This window comes from Protopterus annectens, chromosome 4.part0 (genome assembly GCF_019279795.1).
Source record: "Protopterus annectens isolate FY-2018-M chromosome 4.part0, PAN1.0, whole genome shotgun sequence".
NCBI lineage: Eukaryota > Metazoa > Chordata > Ceratodontiformes > Protopteridae > Protopterus > Protopterus annectens.
The window spans coordinates 550039295-550059201 of NC_056733.1; the positions used below are offsets into that span (position 1 = coordinate 550039295).

Here is a 19907-nt window from a genome sequence, read left to right on the forward strand (position 1 = left end):
ATATATATATATATATATATATATATATATATATATATATATATATATAGATATTTATATATACACACGAGTTCTGTGAATGGCTTCATTATGGTTTGAAAAAGCTACATAGCGAAAGCGCTTACCACTTTTTATTTGAGCGAATAAAAGTTATCGATTATTATGTATTTGGATTTATTGGAGGAAACTATCTGAAAGAATTTGTGGTCTGAAAAGACAGTTGAGTGGATAATTGAGGAATTTATAAGTGCTTTCAAGTACTTTTCAGTACTCTTAAGTGCTTTTTTGGATTGTTTCTTTGTGTTCTATCAGAAGGTATTTGCCCGACTTGGCTCGCACGATCATCTGGGTGGACCCTGCACATTACCATTATTATTTTATGTTTTTCTTTTTTGACCTGTGCAGGTGCCTTTGTTTGCTAGTGGTGTATTTTACTATTTATTTACCCCTGCCTGATAGCAATACTTTGTACAAAATGGCCGACAGCCACAACCCTGGCACAAGAAACCTTCCAATGGGCCTAAATCCACGACGAACAAACCACATGAGAAACCCGGAGGCTCTGCAAAATGGAGAAATTTGATGGCATAACAGGATCACTTGGGCCTGAATTGCCTGCCAGCTGAATGTGGAAACCCATCACCTCTTTGTTAACAGACCTGAAATAAATATAGGTCATACCCAAGTCTATAAATGTTACCCCCTAAAAACAAAAACGGAGACTCAACTGATATAAAACAGCCAAAAAAATTCAAATATCAGTAAGGGAAGACCGCAACCACCAATTTTATTAACGTAAGCAAACTGCAATGAAACGTTTTCGTCAAACCAAATTTTTGACTTCATCAGATACACATTAAAACCACAATGTGTCTTAAATATATAACACAATTAATCATTCAATTATTAATTTAAATCTCTTAAAGAGACACTTGTTTAAAACTGCATTAAATAACACTGAATGTATTAAAATTTAAGTAATATTCACGTTGCACAATTAAAAATATATAAAACATTAAAATACATGTGCATTTAAAAATGCACTAAAATACCAATGTAATTGTCTAATGGAAGTCATTATAAAACACAGAAGAAATGATGAATTATACCCTGCCAGCTTTTAATTTAAGCAGAGGCATGATAGATATGGTATCATTTAAGCCTGGAGCCTTATTTGCTTCTAATAAAATCTGCCAGTATGTTTCCCTGTATTCCAACATCATCTCCCAGGGACTACCACAATTGTCTCTAACCATTGTTTCTAAGACAAAAAATTCATATCTTGCCTTAGGGCAAACTGAAAGATGTCGATAAAGGGCATTATTAGCATTTTCCTTCTGTATTTCATAAAAATGTTCATAAATTCTCCTCTTAAGAGATCTTTCAGTTTTGCCCACATAGAATGCTTGACATTCTAGGCAAGTTGCCAAGTATATAACCCCCTGACTATTACAATTTGAAAATTTGATAGACTTTATCACCCTGTTTCTGCTGAAAGAAATACTTTGTCCGTATGGGAAATATATTTACATTGTGGACATGTGCCACACCTATATGTACCCTTGCGCTTATTGGAAAATGTGTTAATATTGGATTCATATTCCAATAGACTTTTGATATTACTCCCCTTACGGAATACCGTCTTAACATTCTTTCCTTGTAAATTGCTAAGATCTGTAATATCTCTAAAAATATCCCATTCACGTTGAATAATGCTTCGAACAGTGCCAGAATTAGCGCTATACTCGGTAATAAAAGCTTTGTTAAATTCTGTCTGGGAATCTTTAGGCCCTAAAGTTTTTTCCAATTGCCCTGCACCTAAAATAGGTCAAAATTTGTTGTTTCTACCCTCATGGACCTCTTGACAAATGCTGTGGATAAAGTCTTCAGGGTAGCCCCTTTCCTGGAACATCTCAGTAAGTCTAGAACATTCTAAATGGTAGTCCATGTCAACAGATGTCATATGGGATGTCCTAACAAACTGGCCCTTAACAATCCCTCTTTTTTGATATCTGGGATGTGAACTTTTATAGTGAATATAACTGTTGGAAAAAGTAGGTTTTCTATAGATGGTAGATCTGAAACCTTCCTCATGGATACTTAGGGACACATCTAAATATTGTACCGTTCCTAAATGTACTTGGTGGGTGAAGTTCAAAAAATTAGTAGTGGAATTTAAATAATTCATAAAATCCACTATGGTATCATTAGTCCCTGTCCAAAAAATACAAATGTCATCCAGGAACCTAGAATAAAATATCCAGTTGTTCTTATATTCACTATTTATAACATATTTTTTTTCCCAAACTGATAAAATAATATCAGCATAAGTAGGTGCAGAATTGGCACCCATAGCTACTCCAGAGGTCTGTTTAAAATATTCACCTGAAAAGTAAATAAAATTATTATGTGATACTAAATCTGCCAGCTCCAGAATTTGAAAAATATCATTCTCACTAACCCTGGGGCACTCCCTAAGGGCCTCTTCAAGCCAAAGTAATTCAATCTCGTGAGGTATAACAGAGAAAAGGTCAATTACATCTATTGTAAGAAACTGCAAGTTAGGTACATTAAACTCCGGTGTAATTTTACTCAAAAATTCCCATGAATCCTTGAGTAAATAATGTTCCCTGGGCCACAAAAGTTTAAATTTCCAATCCAGAAATTTTGAGAGGGGTGAAATCTTTGATCCCTGAGCAGCAACAATAGGCCTTAAGGGTGGATCCGTAATGTCCTGAGAAATTTGATAGCATAACAGGATCACTTTGGCCTGAATTGCCTGCCAGCTGAATGTGGAAACCAATCACCTCTTTGTTAACAGACCTGAAATAAATATAGGTCATACCCAAGTCTATAAATGTTACCCCCTAGCACCCTCTTTTTTTTTTATGTGGTGTAGGGCAAAATTAGGACATCTAAATGGAATACTTGCTATGCAATTATGGCAGCTGAAAAGTACAGCTATAATCATTTACATCCTCCCTTTCCTCCTGTTCTCCTTTTTTTTTTTTTTTTTTTTTTTTTAACCGAGGAAGAGCCAAAGAAGCCAGATCCCTGCCCTGACAGTATAGAACAAAACAGCCCAACCACCAACGCAGTTCACTAGGTAGTTTTCCCTTTCTCATTTAACTATTTTTTTTTTTTAATTCCCCCAAGCCCGCGAAGCAGTCAACACATACCAGCACAGGTCCGGGAAATCCTCCACCCAAAAACACAAGCTGACCATGATCATATGAGCAGCAGACACTCTCGTCACTATTGTACCTGTTTAGGCCAAGCAAGAGGCAAACAATCAACATATCCCAGCTCACCAGATATACCACAACACACAAAACCAACGGGAAGACAGTAGGAAAACTCCAGACAACCGCAAGGTCACATCCAGCCCTCTATATGACATCAAACAGTTCCCGTTGACCCGGCAGCTCTCTATGTGACACCAAACAGCTCCCGTTCACCCAGCAGTCAACAACAGAAAATCAGCTTGTCTCTGTGTGTGTGTCTATGAATGGAGGAGCGGATAGGTAGCATAAATTACAGGTGATGGAGTCGCATCGCTACTTCAAGGCTTATTTTTTTATTTTTTTTTATTTAATATATATATATATATATATATATATATATATATATATATATATATATATATATATATATATATATAAAATTACTTTACAAGAAAATTACCGCAAAATAAGCACCGACTACCAGAACAAGTGCACTGCCCTTCCCACTGACCCTAGCATCTCAAGCCCGCAAAAGCAAACAGAGCACATTGAAGAGGATCTGGCACTGATGAAGCACTGCAGGACTGCCGGTGGGAAATGCAGGAAAACTCACCCTCCTCTTCCTGACAGTTGACCACAAGTATAGCTTTCCCCAAAGGTTGACTACAAGTATAACTTAAAAAAAAACAGCCCTTTACTTATATGAGTAATATCTATCACTACAACCAACCCTTGGTACTGACATCACTACTACCAACCCTTAGTACTGAACATCACTCTCCTCATCCACCCAACCATTCCAAAGCCTACCTGACCACCAAAATCTGCAGGTCACCATGGACGAGAACCTGCTGTAGTAAATTCAAGAAAAAATGTGATTGCTTAACCCAACTACACTAGACTAAACCTCTTACGCCCCTCCCCATCATTATCTCATTTCCTCCCAACCATCCCTGCCTCCACTTAATCCTTTCACCTCCCCAACCCACTTAAATCCTCCTAATATTAACCTAACCCCCCCCCCCCCATGAAGATATCCCGGGACAACTTAGTTTGTTACCAAACTTCCTTTATCTGCACAGAAATGCAATATATGCTGACATTTTGAGTTCCAATAAATGGTAGAGCGACACCAAGTCCAATATCATTTCTGAGTAGGAGCCATTGAAATACGTCACCTACTTTTTGAACTTTGACAAGGAGACAGTACAATTTATTATATTTTATTATAACCATATCCTCCTTCTCCATAGTAAATCATTACATCTTTTCATTGTATGGATAAGCAATTCCTTATTAAAAAAAAAAAACACAAACACATTTAGATATTTATTGTACATTCTGTTTTATTTATACAAACCAATCACATTTTAGAATACAATTTATCCAGGCCTTAATATTCTTACCATACATTTATTTGTGACACCCTTACATGAGAAACAGTAAAAGCGAAAGATAGAACAGTGCAAGTATTATATATCTTAGTGATCAAAGACATCTGAAAGTTGCAGCAAAGTCGGCATATTTCAGTCAAGCGATCATGAAGAATCTATAGGAGAAACAATATATACAGTTAGGAGATTTACCTTTACCCAACAAAGAACATCATTGTTTATTGCTCTTATAGAGAGCATCTAAATAAAAACAACCAGAGGAGTTAAAAGTAAGTGCATCTTCAATCTGAGCAGAAAGAAATGCAGTTTGCCATTGGTACTAGTCGCTAATTTTAAATTCTCACATGTTTCATGTCTATGCACTTAATCATTTCCTGATAGTCCATGCTTTGGAGTTTTCAGTATTCTATGCATCATGCAGCTTGCAATGTTCACTTTCTTTGGTACATTTTTCTTGCATATGTTCTGAAATAGCCTTTAAACATGCTTTCATACTTCATTTAAAACAACCTTGTTTTTACCAAAGTTAGGACAAAAAACAAATACATGTTTTGCTTAGTACTGAACACTCAGGCACAGAAAACATTCAGGCAATATGCCAAGGATGATAGCAGAATGTCAAAGGATTCTGTTTGTGTCAGCTAAGAAAGTGTAACTCTTCCTCAAGGTCTGACAGAAGTTTGTGGAACTGATGGAATGTAAAACTACACTGAATTATTTCTTTCTTGTTTCTTTCAGGGTAAAATGGCACAGAATTGTTAGGCTAACTCTATATTTTCTTTAGCGCTTAAAATGGTTCCATTCAGTTGAAATAACAGTACATTTTGGAATCACAAGCCAAATAACACTCCTACCACTGTGTATACAAGCATGCTGTTTCTTTTGTAATAGCTTAATTACATAGCCCTTATGTGCTTATAAATGACTGCTTGGGAAAGAAAAACAAAGGCTCTATTAAATCGCAAAATCTGTGAATGCTGTGCTGTTGTTACATACACCCACACATGCTCTAACCAGTTTCAGTAGTATAAGAATATTGTTTTCTTGAAGTCTGATGAAAACCTTTGAATAGCCAGAAAATTGATCCTGAGCGTATGGATACAAAGCCACATTTCCAATGAATAATATAGATTTCCATGAGAATATCTGATCAAATGAACAAGAAACCTTCAATATGAAGAGCATTTATCTTTTAACTTGTTTCTTTTAAAAAATGTGGACACTCTGTCTGCCATAGCAACAAAAGAAGCTTTTGTTGATTTCAAACATTTGGATTATAGTACGTTAATTGGCACCCAGACTGACTTAAGTATTCAGATGTCAGTTGCCTTCAGTGTAATATAACATTGTACCTAAAACAAGCAGAAAATGTGACACACCAGCAGCTTAATACATCATTATTTCAGTTCATTATCTGGAGATGTCCAGGAAGAAGAGAGGTGCTGTACATTATTGTATCCAAGATTAAGGTCTGGGTAGAACTGCACTGAACCTGACAACATAAAGGAATGTTGGTTTTCTATAATGTATTGTGATACCCTGTTTATAAGAGGACCTTCCTTGTATGTTTGGTTGCAAACAACTTTTGTTGTAAGATACTTAATTATGCTAGTTACACATGACCTTTACATAATATCTTGTTTGCAACTTGCTTGTGATAACAGTACAGTTATCAGCCAAACTAACCCTGTAAATATTAAAGCTCATGACTAATCTAAAATGCAAACAAAAAGGGAAACAGGTAAATCCATGGGGAAATGTGGAATTCCGTGGCCAGAACTGGTACAGAGAATGCATAAAATTTAATGCAGTCTTTCAGTCTTCTGATTGTAGAGGGCATATAGTACAGTGTTGGTGATGGCAAAAAGTACTACCCTAACAATTGTAGTGTTTGATATCAGGATATTTTACAGCATGGTGTCCATCCATCACAATTTTCTTGAAAGAAAAAATAAATAAGTATGTGATGTTTACCATCTCTACTCCTTTACAAATTAAAAGTGTCCGCGATCATCATTATTCCACTAATTTGCATTACCTTAATAGCAGTGCTGTTGTTAATATTTACTTATTTATTGCTGTCCTACATCATAACCCCCATCTTTCATTAGTAATATTTTTTAGTATTCTCCACCACCTATGAGACTTCAATGACTTATGGATACTGGTCCTTAATGAGCTTAGTGGTTGTCGATGTTATCAAAGTCACCATCTGCTAAGAAGGATCCACATGTACTGTTGACCTGAAGCTTAGTACTACACACAAAAATAACCAATGACCCATTAAGTATTTCTGAATGGTGCAGACAGTGAATAGGTCTGTTATTCTGCTGGACCTGCCCACTGCATCTTCAGTGATATACTAAACATTTTTTCCAGTATGTAATATCTGTCTGGAGGAAAATAATTCCATGATGATGTTGTAATCTTTGCGAAAGACCATTTAGTTGTTGTTACAGTGAAGTTGGGTGATGGAGCCTAGAGGATTGTCTTTGAGAGGGTAATAACTGAAGATAATAGTAAACATGTAAGCCTGTATGGGCGAAAATCAAGGTGTTTAAGTTTGTAGAAGGTACTGGAAAAAAGGAAGGTTGCTCATTGGGTGACAGACAAAATATTTGTGAGAAACAGGTGGAAGCAGTGAAGGCTGCATATATCAGAGAGGGTAATAAAGCTGCATATCTGTTTGTCTACTTTTTTTAGGGTGAACATACATATGTTTCAGAAGTAAATGAGTGGAAGTAGCTACTCTAGTAAGGACATAAGAAGCAATTTGGCAATGGCAGAACAGCAGTGTGGTATAAGGTGGCTGTCAGATTTTTAACAATGCATTCGATTAGTGGGAATCTTTGAAACAGGATGTATAAGCCTTTTAGTGGAAGGTTAGAAAATAGTGCAAGGCAATGACCAGATATTTATAGGAGTTTGTTTGAGAAATATAATTTCCCTACATATCAATCGTATGGATGTGGAGTGAGTAGAAATTGTATGTGGAGTGTTGAAAAGCTTGGTCTGGATTTAACTACACGTGATATGAATTTGTAATTGTGCAACCATTGATAGATTTTCTTAAGGTTACTATCCAGGGAGAGTTTCTTATGCTGTCTTTGTCAGAGTAAAGAATAGTTTTGAGGCTACAGAGGTCTGAACAGAACAGATTTTAATGATAAATAGAAAAAAAATAGAGGCCCGAGTAGAGAGGCTTGAGAATCCAAGAAATGAGGGTGATAGAATCAGAGGATGTGTATTCATAAAGTACAGTAATGGGGTGATTACAGGAGTAGAACTTAAATCAGTTGACAGTAGTATAAGAAAAGCCAAGGTGGGGTAATAAAAACAAATGTGGAGTGTATGGTCAGCCTTGTCAAATTTCCATCGTATGTCCGTAAATGCTGTACTACTAAGCATTTGTTTTTACCCATATCAGAATACATGAAGTCAGTGACCATATGAAGGGCAGTTTTGTTTAAAAGTCATGCTCTGCACTGATAATCAATTTTCCAGAATTTACTTGTAGATTTATTTATCTAGGATTTAGCTAGGTGGATGAAGACTATTGGTTTATAGAATTTGGGTTTATGGGTGTTAGATAAGAGATAATTTTTTTTCCAACTTACATTCAGAAGTGATCATTTCAGTCTGGAAAGTAAGATTAAATACAAAAGTTAACAGGATTTACAATATGTGAGAAAGACTTTCTAATGAATTGTTGGTGCAGAGGCAGTGCATGTTTGTTATGATAGGGCAGTTCAGTGCAGAACAAGGCAGTTATTGTATAGGGACCCAGCTGATAAAGATGATCACCTGAATAAGTAAGCAGTTTTACATGTCACTGTTTTAGTTTAGTCACTTTCTTATTCAGTGATTTAAATATTTATGCAGGTATTACATTACAATACAATGTGTAATCGGTACAGCAGTGTCTATTCATGTTGTGTTGTTTTTGTGTAAATTCTGACAAAGCTTTTGGTTGTATAGTCGCTATACCATTCTTCTGCACACTGTTAAATCTGTGTACATCATCAACACGCCATTAACACAGACATGTAGACATGTCTTTGCTCTAGTACATGCACCAGTATATTCTAAAATTGTGCAAATCTCCTTATAGAGATTTTGCACAATGTTGCCTGTCCATAGTCCTGTCAGGTACATAGTTCATTAAAATAAACTGTAGGTATTTCACATCACAAAACTCCTGGATGCATGGCAAGGCTACAGTGGGCATGTTCTGCATACTATGATAGCATGGCAACAGCAACTAAAAGGAAAGACCACATACTCATTTGCAACACATACATAAGTTGTATATAAGGACCACATACTCATTTGCAACACATACATAAGTTGTATATAAGGACGACATACTCACTTGCAACACATACATATGTTGTATAAAAGGACCACATACACATTTGCAACACATACATAAGTTGCATATAAGGACCACATATTCATTTGCAACACATACATAAATTGTATGTAAGGGCCACATACTCATTTGTAACTCATACATAAGTTGTATATAAGGACCACATACTCATTTGCAACACATACATAAGTTGTATATAAGAAGAATATTGCCTGATAGAACTGTCAGAAACCCTTATCCTTATATCAAATGATATCTTATCCTAGACTACATTGGAGATTATTATTTCATTATTCTGGTGAGGGTATAAAAAGTGGGATTCTCACATTGCATTGGTGAGATCCATGATGCATACCAGAGGCAAAATTAAGGATGAGATTACCATAATGAAGTTTCAACAAAATTAGAACTGAATGTAAGATGTGGTTATGTATGTAGTGGAAACAAAGATGGAAAGGCAATAATTTTATTTGAGGGAATTACTGTCACTAACTAGAGATTTTGAGGAGTTTGCAAAAATGTGGGGTTATTTCAGCTTGCAACTAAGTAAAGCCTTGGCTTATAACAAATGATATTTATACATGAAAAAGAAGTGTTGGGAGAGGTTGCCAAGAACCTGCCAGTGAACAGAATCATTTTCTCATTGGTCATGGTTATTAGAAATTATGTTGTGGTACATACCCTAGCTTATGAGGGAAGACCAAAAAGAGAAGTGGATCATGACCTCTGTAGAGATGAACTGGATAGGATTTGAGACATGATATTCAAGGTCTCATTTCCTAAGCTGCAAGCGCAGAGGTTGCTATTATGCAACAGACCATTTGATTAATATGAAGCTGAAGCAATGCAGTCCTTCTGGTGCACCCAACGACTTGCTTCCCTATGGGTAGAAGGTGTAAGACTTGTGGCAAATTTGTGGTTCCACATCTGTTTGTCAAAATTAGATTTGAAGATCATAAGGGAAGTGCTTTGCTTTTCAAAAAGTAGGAATTTGTTCCAGAGATGGGGGATGCTTTGCAAGTGATCTCTGTCATGCCTACAAATTTTATTAATGTTGAGGTGTAATCTAGGTTCCTTGATCTTGTATTTGTCTTACTACTGGTCTCATGGATTTGGATGAAGCAGGGTTGGATCATTTAGAGCTCTGCAGTTGTCTTACTACTGGTCTTATGGATTTGGATGAAGCAGGGTTGGATCATTTAGAGCTCTGCAGTTGTCTTACTACTGGTCTTATGGATTTGGATGAAGCAGGGTTGGATCATTTAGAGCTCTGCAGTTGTCTTACTACTGGTCTTATGGATTTGGATGAAGCAGGGTTGGATCATTTAGAGCTCTGTAGTTCAGGCACAGATCACCATGTTGCAGTCTGAACAAGACAAAGAAGAAAAACAGGACTTTTAGATGTTCTCAGTAATGTGCAGAGCTGTTTCTTTTCATATTTTGGTGAGAAACCACTGTAGTTTTTCATATTAGGTTAGTTGCTTAGATGGGTACATCTTAAAGGGTGCACTGTATTCTAATATATCCCTGGCAATGGACAAGTAGAGGGAAATGATGACCTCTTTAGACCAAGTAGGGATGTCCTTAGTATTTCAGGGCAAAGTAGAAGGTTTTCCTAACAACGGTGGAAACATAATTATCAAGGAAGAGTTCGCTCTCAATGAAGGTGCCTTAGTCTCTAATGAGTGTCCATTTTAATGGGGGGGTCACTTATGTAGTAGGTATTTGAAAGCTGCTGGATACCAAATGGTACTAAATAATCTTTTGGCATTTAGCTTCTGACAATGAACCTGACTCTACCAGTTTTCTCTGGGTTAGGTACTTGTGGAGGATAAAAGTATCTTCAGGGAAACTAGTAACAGCGGTAAGTTTCCAGTCATCCATGAAGTTGGATATTAATGAGAAGTAACTTTCTCAAAATGGAAAGATTATTGGGAACTAATTAGCATTCACTTCATGAAAATCTCTTTAATACATAAAAATACTATTGTAAATAACCCCATGTTGTGGTTATTAAAAGAATTTTGTACTTCACCTATTACACCAAAATATATAGCTAGTTACCCATTAAATATTATTATTAGATATCGTAATTTTATATTTATGCATCCTAAGCATAAGGAATGGAATTTTATCCTATTCCCTATAATGTATACACAAGGTATTCTTTTATCAACCACCTCTGAAAGAATTCTTTTAGTTACAGAGAATGATTTAAAGTATTGGTATCAGTTGCTGTCTGACAACAAAGTAAAACATTTAGACTTCTTAAAGCAAGAATTTGATTTGAGAGAAACATGTTGGTTAGAAATTCAAACTTTTAGACAACATCTTATTGATAAACTTGATTTAATGTCTTTAACAGTTAAACAATCTGTCCCAATTCTGATTGATTACTTGATATTAAATTTACAACATAGGGTTTCTGATAAAGGTAAGCTCTCACACATACATAAAATTATTAGAGAAGAAACTCATTACAGTTCAGATACTTATTGGAATTATTTCATTTCCATTAATGGTGAATCACCAAAACAACAAGATAAACAAAATATATTGGAATCTGCTTATAAAACTACTTCTTCCATTAATTGGAGACTTTTTACTTGGAAATTTTTACATAGATCTTTCTATACACCTTTAATGATGAATAAAATAAATAATAAAGACAACTTATGTAAGAGATGTAATGTAGAAATAAATGCTGATTGGGCACATATGTTTTATGACTGTATAAAACTGAAGGAATATTGGATGTTAATCAATGATTTTTTGCAGGCTCTTTTCACAGATAATTTCATTGTCTCTAAATCACTTATATTATTTAACACTCCTGTTCCTAAAAGTGTTAAAAAAGTTAAACTTCCCTTGTTATGGTCTATTCTAGCAGTGGCTAGAAAAATAATAACCAGAAACTAGATTTCAGATACTCCTCCTTCATTTAATGAATTTAAAAATGTTATGACTGAAGTGTGTCATATGGAATTAATGACAATAAAGTCAAGAACTACTAGAAAAATGTCTTACTATATTATATGGGATACTTTTCACAACCTGTTAAAAAAATCTTAGTTTCATTAGTAAGACATTACAGTTTAATCAATTGATTTGATTTGTAGTGGATGTCTCTGTAAATATTTTGGTTGTTTTATTAAATGTTATAACTATTTACATTTTAATTGCTTGTATAAGATTGTTATGATATTAATTTTGTATGTTAAAAACAATAAACTTGTTTTTTTAAAAAAAAAAGAAGTAACTTTCAGACAGAAATGTTCCCAGAACAGACCCCCTAATGTACATCCCTGCAAACACTGGCAGGATAGTTGTGCCAACCCTAATAGGGCAGGTCCTATTAATAAGACATTCAGCTTATACAGGGATTTATACTGAGTTTGATATATTTGTCAATGATGCTAGAGAGGGATATAGTGTCAAAGGTCAAAGGCTTTAACCAAATCAGTGTAATCTGTCTGCATAGACATCTTCATCTAGTCATTTTATTACTCTTTCAAAAAAAAGTTGGTTAAAAGCCAAAATGGTTTGAGTCTGTGGACTGCAGGTTACTTATGTCAGTTTTCATAATGTTCAAGGTAATGTGTTCCATCAACTTGCACATGACGCTGGTGAGGCTGACTGCTCCCAGGGACAGACCTCTCTCGTGAAGATGCACTGCTATAGCTGTTTTTTTTTCAAACTTCTGTAACATACTCAGAGAAAAAAGGCTACATCTAAAATGTTTAAGGAGGCAGTATGACAGCAGGTATTATATACTAATCAGAAAACAGTCTAATATGGTGGCTTCACCCAAACAGCTTGTACTTTTCGTCTTGGAAAGTGTTATTAGTACATGTCCAGAAGTAGTTTCTGGGGAGTGTTATTTAGTAATTTGGAGGTGACAAGAAGTTGGAGCTGAATTTATCTGCTAGTTGTTGTTGTATCTTTTGGCTTTTCCCGGTTAGGGATTGCCACAGCGGAACTCCGGTCCGCTAATGATTGGCAATAGATTTTTACGTACCGAGTTGCCAGCCCTGACGTACAACCTTCAACGAAGGTACGCCCACTCATGCAAGTCTCCACACAGAAGATGCTTTAGCTGAGAATCAAACAGGAGTATGTTAGCTATATTCAAAGGATTTATTATAGATAAATGCAGTGCAATGCTGGGTATTAATTCTGAGGTTCTTTATGTAATTAATGAATGTCATGTAGATTTAAACCCAGCATTGTATTTTTAGCAAATATGAACATAAGGCTCTGTTGTGAAACTTCACATGGGAATATTAGCTTTGGTTATATAGAGTGTTACTTGCTGCAGAGTTATTGGGGGAGGTATTGAGCCATATCATGTCACAGCAATAACAACAAAGCTGTTGCCCTTGGAGAAGTCTCTAAAGACAGCTGGGTTGGACAGCGACCTGCACTATACTGTAAGTTGAATATTACTGCCTGTACCATACTGTATAGTGAGTATTACTGCCCATACTATATTGTATGGTGAGTATTACTGCCTGTACCATACTGTATAGCGAGTATTACTGCCCGTACTATACTGTATGGTGAGTATTACTGCCTGTACTATACTGTATGGTGAGTATTACTGCCTGTACTATACTGTATGGTGAGTATTACTGCCTGTACTATACTGTATAGTGAGTATTACTGCCCGTACTATACTGTATGGTGAGTATTACTGCCCGTATTATACTGTATGGTGAGTATTACTGCCTGTACCATACTGTATAGTGAGTATTACTGCCCGTACTATACTGTATGATGAGTATTACTGCCTATACTATACTGTATGGTGATTATTACTGCCTGTACCATGCCTGTACCATACTGTATAGTGAGTATTGCTCCACTAAGTTCTGATTTGACCAGTAAGGACTTGACAATGGATAGAGAGCAAACAGAGGCTGTATTTGTAAGGAAAATATCAATTATGCTGCTCCTCTAATGATGGAGGACACAATTTGATCAAGGGAGTTTATACTAATAAAGTCAAGAAAGCATTATCATGCATGTCTGTCTGTTTGTTAAGATGCATGTTCTGGTTAATGGAGGAGTAGTTAAAGCCCCCTAGAATGATCAAACTCTAGTCAATGGTGAGGAGGTCAAGTAGCTGGTCAGTGTGAGATATGAGGTCTTGTTTACAGATGCCAAGATATAGAGGAGTTCAGAAAGGTTACTGTCCTGCTCAGTTATACTAGGTGTTGATGTTTCAGATATAGATAGACCAACAAGCCACCACCAGTTTTACTGCTGGCTACACTTTTCAGCCTAATGACAGTGGTAAGCAATAAAGACAGGTAAAGGAATACTGTCACTACATAGGACCAAGGTTTCAATACCAATAACAATATTCATGTTTTTTAGAATCAGCAATAGGTTTTGTGCAGGGGGGGGGTGCATTTTATTAGTTAGGATAACAGTGTTGAATAACATTCCATTGATATACTTTAGATTCAGATTTAGACTCACTAAATCTATAGCCAAGGTGGACTGACATTACGTATAAATGGTACTATGGGAGTAAAAAATGTCGTAACTAGTATGGGGAGAACCCTGGTGAGAGAGGTACTGGCACCTTTTGTGAGGCAGTTGAGAGCCTGCAGCAGCACACAGGGCACTTAAAGTTAACCCTGCTAAGTATCTAGTAGTAACTACTCATCTGTTGTGACATTGGATTTAGCATTTCTGTTACTTTTATACATTTCTGGATATTTAATATCTATGGCTGATAGCCTAGTAGGAGCCTTTTCAGAGCAGATAGCTACAGCACAGGCCACTAAACATTAGCACTCCTAAGTAACCTATAGTAATTTAGGCTTAGTAACAACTAAAGTGGCCCCTTCTTTAAGTTTGTGCTTATTGGAAAGATTTATTTTGTATAACAGTCACCGGGTATGTTCACATCTCAGATATGGCCTCCCATTATTTTTTACGCTGAAAGAATTTTTTTTTATTGGGAAGGAGTAATGAGGTGGAGACTCTAGTCTACAGTTGAAATAATGATCATGCATGGGATAAAATATGTGATGTATGTCTTACAAACTTACTATATCATCTGCACTGCCCTGCAGTCATGACAATGACTGATTCATAAACATTTTGGCCAACACTACCATCACTGTAGAGCATGTTTTACTGCCATTGCATGCTATGCAAGGGACAGGTGTTCCCACTGTCCCTACTAGTATGGGCTTAGACATGTCACAATTCTGGAAATGAGTTGGTTGCAGTTATATGCATTATATACACACTGTAGGTCCCATTGGATGTGCTATTGCATCACTTTGTTATTTTCAATGTTCTCTTGTGAAATGTAGAAATCCCACCTTTCCAGACTTCTTAGACATACTGGTAACTGTTAGGAATAAATCACATTTCTGGATCCATAATTTCTTAATTCTCAGACAAATTGCAATGAAATGAGGTTTCCTGGTGACTGTAGCTCTACCAGTTCTCAATGAAAGTTAGTCCAAGACCTGATGACGTCATTGCTCAACTGCATTATGCTGAGCAGTATGTCACCATTTCTTGGAATGAAAGTCAGTCCAAGACCTGATGATGTCATTGCTCAGCTGCATTATGCCGAGCAGTTTGTTGTCACTTCTTGGAATGAGAGTCAGTCCAGGACCTGATGATATTATTGCTCAGCTGCATTGTGCCAAGCAGTATGTCGCCATTTTGTGGACTTTGTGCATTGGATTATTATTGACAATGTAAGATGTCCACATTAATATCCCCATAACACCTGTCCCTGGTCAACACTGCAGTCTCCAAACTACTTTTCTGAATCACACACTGTACTATGGATTCATATTTTTTACAGAGGGCAAGCTCTCCTGCATCTCCTGTGTGGAGGATGAAATCCTCCCACCTCTAATCTTATTATTCTTACTAAGAGGTCACTGTGCCTTAGATAAAGAGTGTTCACTGTCAGAGAGAGGAGTAGCTAGCTATTGTGGCATTCCGGGCCATTCCCTGATCAAATGCCCCTGTAGAAAGCTTACCAAACTTGAAAAAAAGCTAGCCTTTCAAACTGCTGCAGTATGGTTTAATCACACAGATCCCTAAAGTGATTGTTATTAAAAAAAACAAAACAAAAAAAACCTTTCATTTGAATTGTAGCAAGCTGCTGACCTAAGACTGATGTGCATCCCATGTGATGGAGAAGTCTACAAAGGACAATGTAGGGTAGGCCAGATGTTGGCAAGTGCAGAGACTACAAAGGAGATCTACATAAAAAGAAAACTGACTACCTCATCATTATTTTTACAGAAAGCTAGAAGGATCCAGTCCTGGATTAGATCTCTGTGTGTTTATATATTTGATAGATCAGTTGAATTATTTTTCCTTCAAAATTCAATGTGCATATCAGATCTGAATGCTGTAAGGCCTTCCCAAAGTGACTGCACAGTTTTAATAAAAATATAATTTAAAAAGGTATTGGACTAACTCTGTATTAAGCTCACTTGCATCCACCTATCTAGTCATTCACAACCCCCTTTTCCCATTTTCCACATGCTTGAAAAGACCATGGATCTACATTTACATTCTACTTCTGTAGTAATAATCTTTTAATTCCCTATATGGCTTTAGATCCATAGAGTGTACAGACTGTATTTGTCTGGCTAATCAGTTATGTTGTGTTATGAGCAGAGGCCAACTTAAGGGTATACACTTCTTGGACATCAGCAAGGCACATTTTGTTGCTTATGTAAATACCCAGTTTGGCCCAGTTCATTACTATATAAGGATCAGTGATTGCACTCTGCTGATTCACACACTTGCAGTGTATAGTTGTCTATGTTGCCTTGCCCCATTCAAGTCTACAGACACTGAAGGGCAGACTATGCACACTGGTTTTGTTCTAATGCAGCTTAATTGCTGACCTAAATTTGTGGTATTCAATGATATGATTAAGCTCATTAAATGTAAGAAAATTACTTTAACAGAGCAAGAGAGACAAAAATATACTTTGCTTGCTCAAGATAAAATTTAATTTATCTTTTTACTCTGACCTCTAGGCAATCGTTGTTCACCCAGCCTGCAGACAGGAATGTAGCACGTCATTAACTGACTGTTGAAAGGCATTAATGAAGTAACACATCATCTGTCTATTGGCAGAACAGATACAACCAATGGCATACTTTAATGTTCTGTTCAATGACAGCCTTTACTGTGTGATGCTTTTAACAGCTGGTATATCTGCAAAGTTTTGTACTTGGCAAGCTCTTGTTTCATCTCTTTATAAATGAGATGAAGTGAGACTGCAGTGGGCTTACAACTGTTCAATATGTAAATGATACTACCTTGATGTATTAAGTGATCTCTTCTCTGCTATAATGGCAGCTACATTTCAAGCTTCCTTTCATACATTACAATTATTAATCTCAAAAAGTCTCTGTGCCTTAATCCTTCAAAGACCAGATATACTCTCTGATGTAGCAAGTTGTTTCTCATCCATAATGTGGTCCCAGAGCAAGCTCTTATCTGATGTTGCACTAACCAGGTTAAAATTTTCAAATACCAAAGTGGTTTACTTGATGAGGCAATGTGATTCTATCCTATTTCAAAGACTAATTCAAAGATGGATTTGCTGCATATTGTTAAAGGTTCCATTACCCAAATTTAGAACAACCGATGCCAATGCCATTCACTTCCCCTTGCTCCTATACAGCATGTGTATCATAGGATCATCGGAGGTTACTAGGCTATTGGCGCTAAGGCCTCTACAAGCCTAGACATATTATACCCTTGTTCCCTTATGGTCCAAGATACATAGTCTATGTTTGCATGTGAATCTAAGATCAGCACCGGCCGCCCCTGTCTAAGAGGAACATAGGTAAAACCCCTGGTATAAATTTATGGTTTCCCATCCAGTTGCCCAGGTTATGCTTAAACAGAGTCATTGAGGAGCTCTGTTTTACATGAATTGGGAGTTTGTTCTAGAGGAGTAGTAACCTCTGGGAGACATATCTGTCTCTCCAACATGTCTAGCTAATATTGCAGGCTAGGTTAAAATCAGTACAGTGAGTGAATCTTGTCCCACTGCATTTGCAGATGTGCAGCAGCTTCATCAAGGCAGGGTCTGAGACTGCTCTGTAGACCAGGCACAAGTCATCTCTAAGCAGTCTATATGATACTGAATAATGTGATAGGGTCTTCAGTCTGTCCATGTAGGTCATGTGTTGTAGGCCCTGAAGTTTCTTGGTGAGAAACCTCTGAGGTCTCTCCAGTTGCTGCAGATGTTTGGTGAGGTACATACAGAAGGGAACATTGCACTCTATTATTGGTCTGATGGGAGCTGAGTACAGGGAAGTTATAACCTCCTTAGCTTTGGATGCTATACCCTTGATTATGACGTGTGCAACATAGAAGGCCTTCCTCACTACTCTGGACACCTGATGATCAAAATTAAGGCGACTAGCAACTTGTGTTCCTAAATCTCTCACCACTGGGTTTGAACTTACAGGGATATTATTAATGTAATTAGCAGGGGGCTCTCCTTTGCTGAAGGGGGTGATAATGTATATTTTTGTGACTAGTTTAAGTCCATGGCTTTGACACCAGTTATTTGTCTGTGTAAGCCCATTTTGTAGTATATGGACATTTTTGGGAGATTTGATGATTGCACCCAGTTTGCAGTCATCAGCAAACTTGGTAAGCCATAGGCCATCTCTTTTTGTCTGGACTTCTGAAAAATAGATACCAAACAGTAGGGGGCCTAGCACAGATCCCTGTGGAATACCACTGGTAGCATGTCTGCTAGTATAGTTGTCATCCCTAGTTTTGACTTTATATGTTTTGTTTGTGAGCCAGTTGGCAATCTGTCTATTGACATAAGGGTTAATCTCCAGTTGGGCGAGTTTCACAATGATGCCTGAGTGAAGAATTGCATCAAAGGCCTTGGGTAGGTTGAGATAGGCAGTATGAACTGTTTTGCCTTCATTCAGGGCCTTGTGACATTCTTGAAGAAGTCCACCAGGTTTACAAGGCAGAATCTGCCCTTAAAGCCAGACTTGGTTGGGTCAAGTATTTGAAGGTCACCTATATCCTTGGCCTTGCAGATAAGGCTGGTCAGGCTTATGGGTCTATGGTTCCCAGGGTCAGTTGAGGGACCCCATTTGTGCAAGGGGATTATGGTTGCTGTTTTCCACTCAGCTGGGACAAAGCCAGTGCTTATAGTGAGATTAAAGAGCGTGCTCAGCAGTTTCACTAGCGCCTGCTTTAGACCATTTAATAAGCAGCCTGGGATGTTGTCCAGTTGCACAGAGGCTGTGCATTTGGCCTTGAAGCGTGAGGCCATGACATGCTCTCTGAAGAAACTAGGCAGAGGAATGGTAATAGGTATGTTATGGGGTATGATCGGTGGGGACAAGGGGGGTGATGTTTTAGCCAAACCTGTCCGCTAGCAGGTTGGCAATGTCCTCAGGTTCAGTATAAGTGGTACTGTCCACAGCTAGTTCGGCACAAAGTTGGGCCTTCCCTTTTAGATTTTGGACATAGCTAAAGAATGCTTTGTGATTTACCTTAGCTAGAGATGCTAATTTACTTTCATAATTAGCTTTAGAGGACTTTACAAGATGTCTAAATTGCATGTTTATGCTTTGGAGGGAGTTCTGCCTTTGCTGGGACTGTTCCCTCTTGTTTTTTAACAGCAGTTTCTTTCTCTTATTGTATCACCTATTTATGCTGGAAGTCCACCAGGGTGGCTTAGTTTTTCTTGAGGATCTTGATTTGATCCATTCTGGTACGGCTGAGTCTATACATTTATATAGGTATTTATACAGAACATTTGTGTACATTTCAGTATAGGGGTAATTACTGTCAGTGTTGGCCGTGGGTCTGAAACTATTGATGCCATCGCTTAGTAGGGTATAGTTTGCTTTCATGAAATTTTTTTAA

The 19907-nt window shown here is 37.1% G+C and overlaps 1 protein-coding gene across 3 annotated transcripts in view; it reads right to left on the reverse strand.

Moving 5' to 3' along the window:
* Positions 1 to 4540: 4540 nt before the first annotated feature.
* Positions 4541 to 19907, reverse strand: part of MYO18B (myosin XVIIIB) — a 2352406-nt gene continuing 2337039 nt past the window's right edge. For all 3 annotated transcript variants that reach the window (XM_044068483.1, XM_044068482.1, XM_044068484.1), the window contains one exon: positions 4541 to 4773. The gene's annotated coding sequence lies outside the window, so the exon portion shown is untranslated. The remainder of the gene's footprint in view (positions 4774 to 19907) is intronic.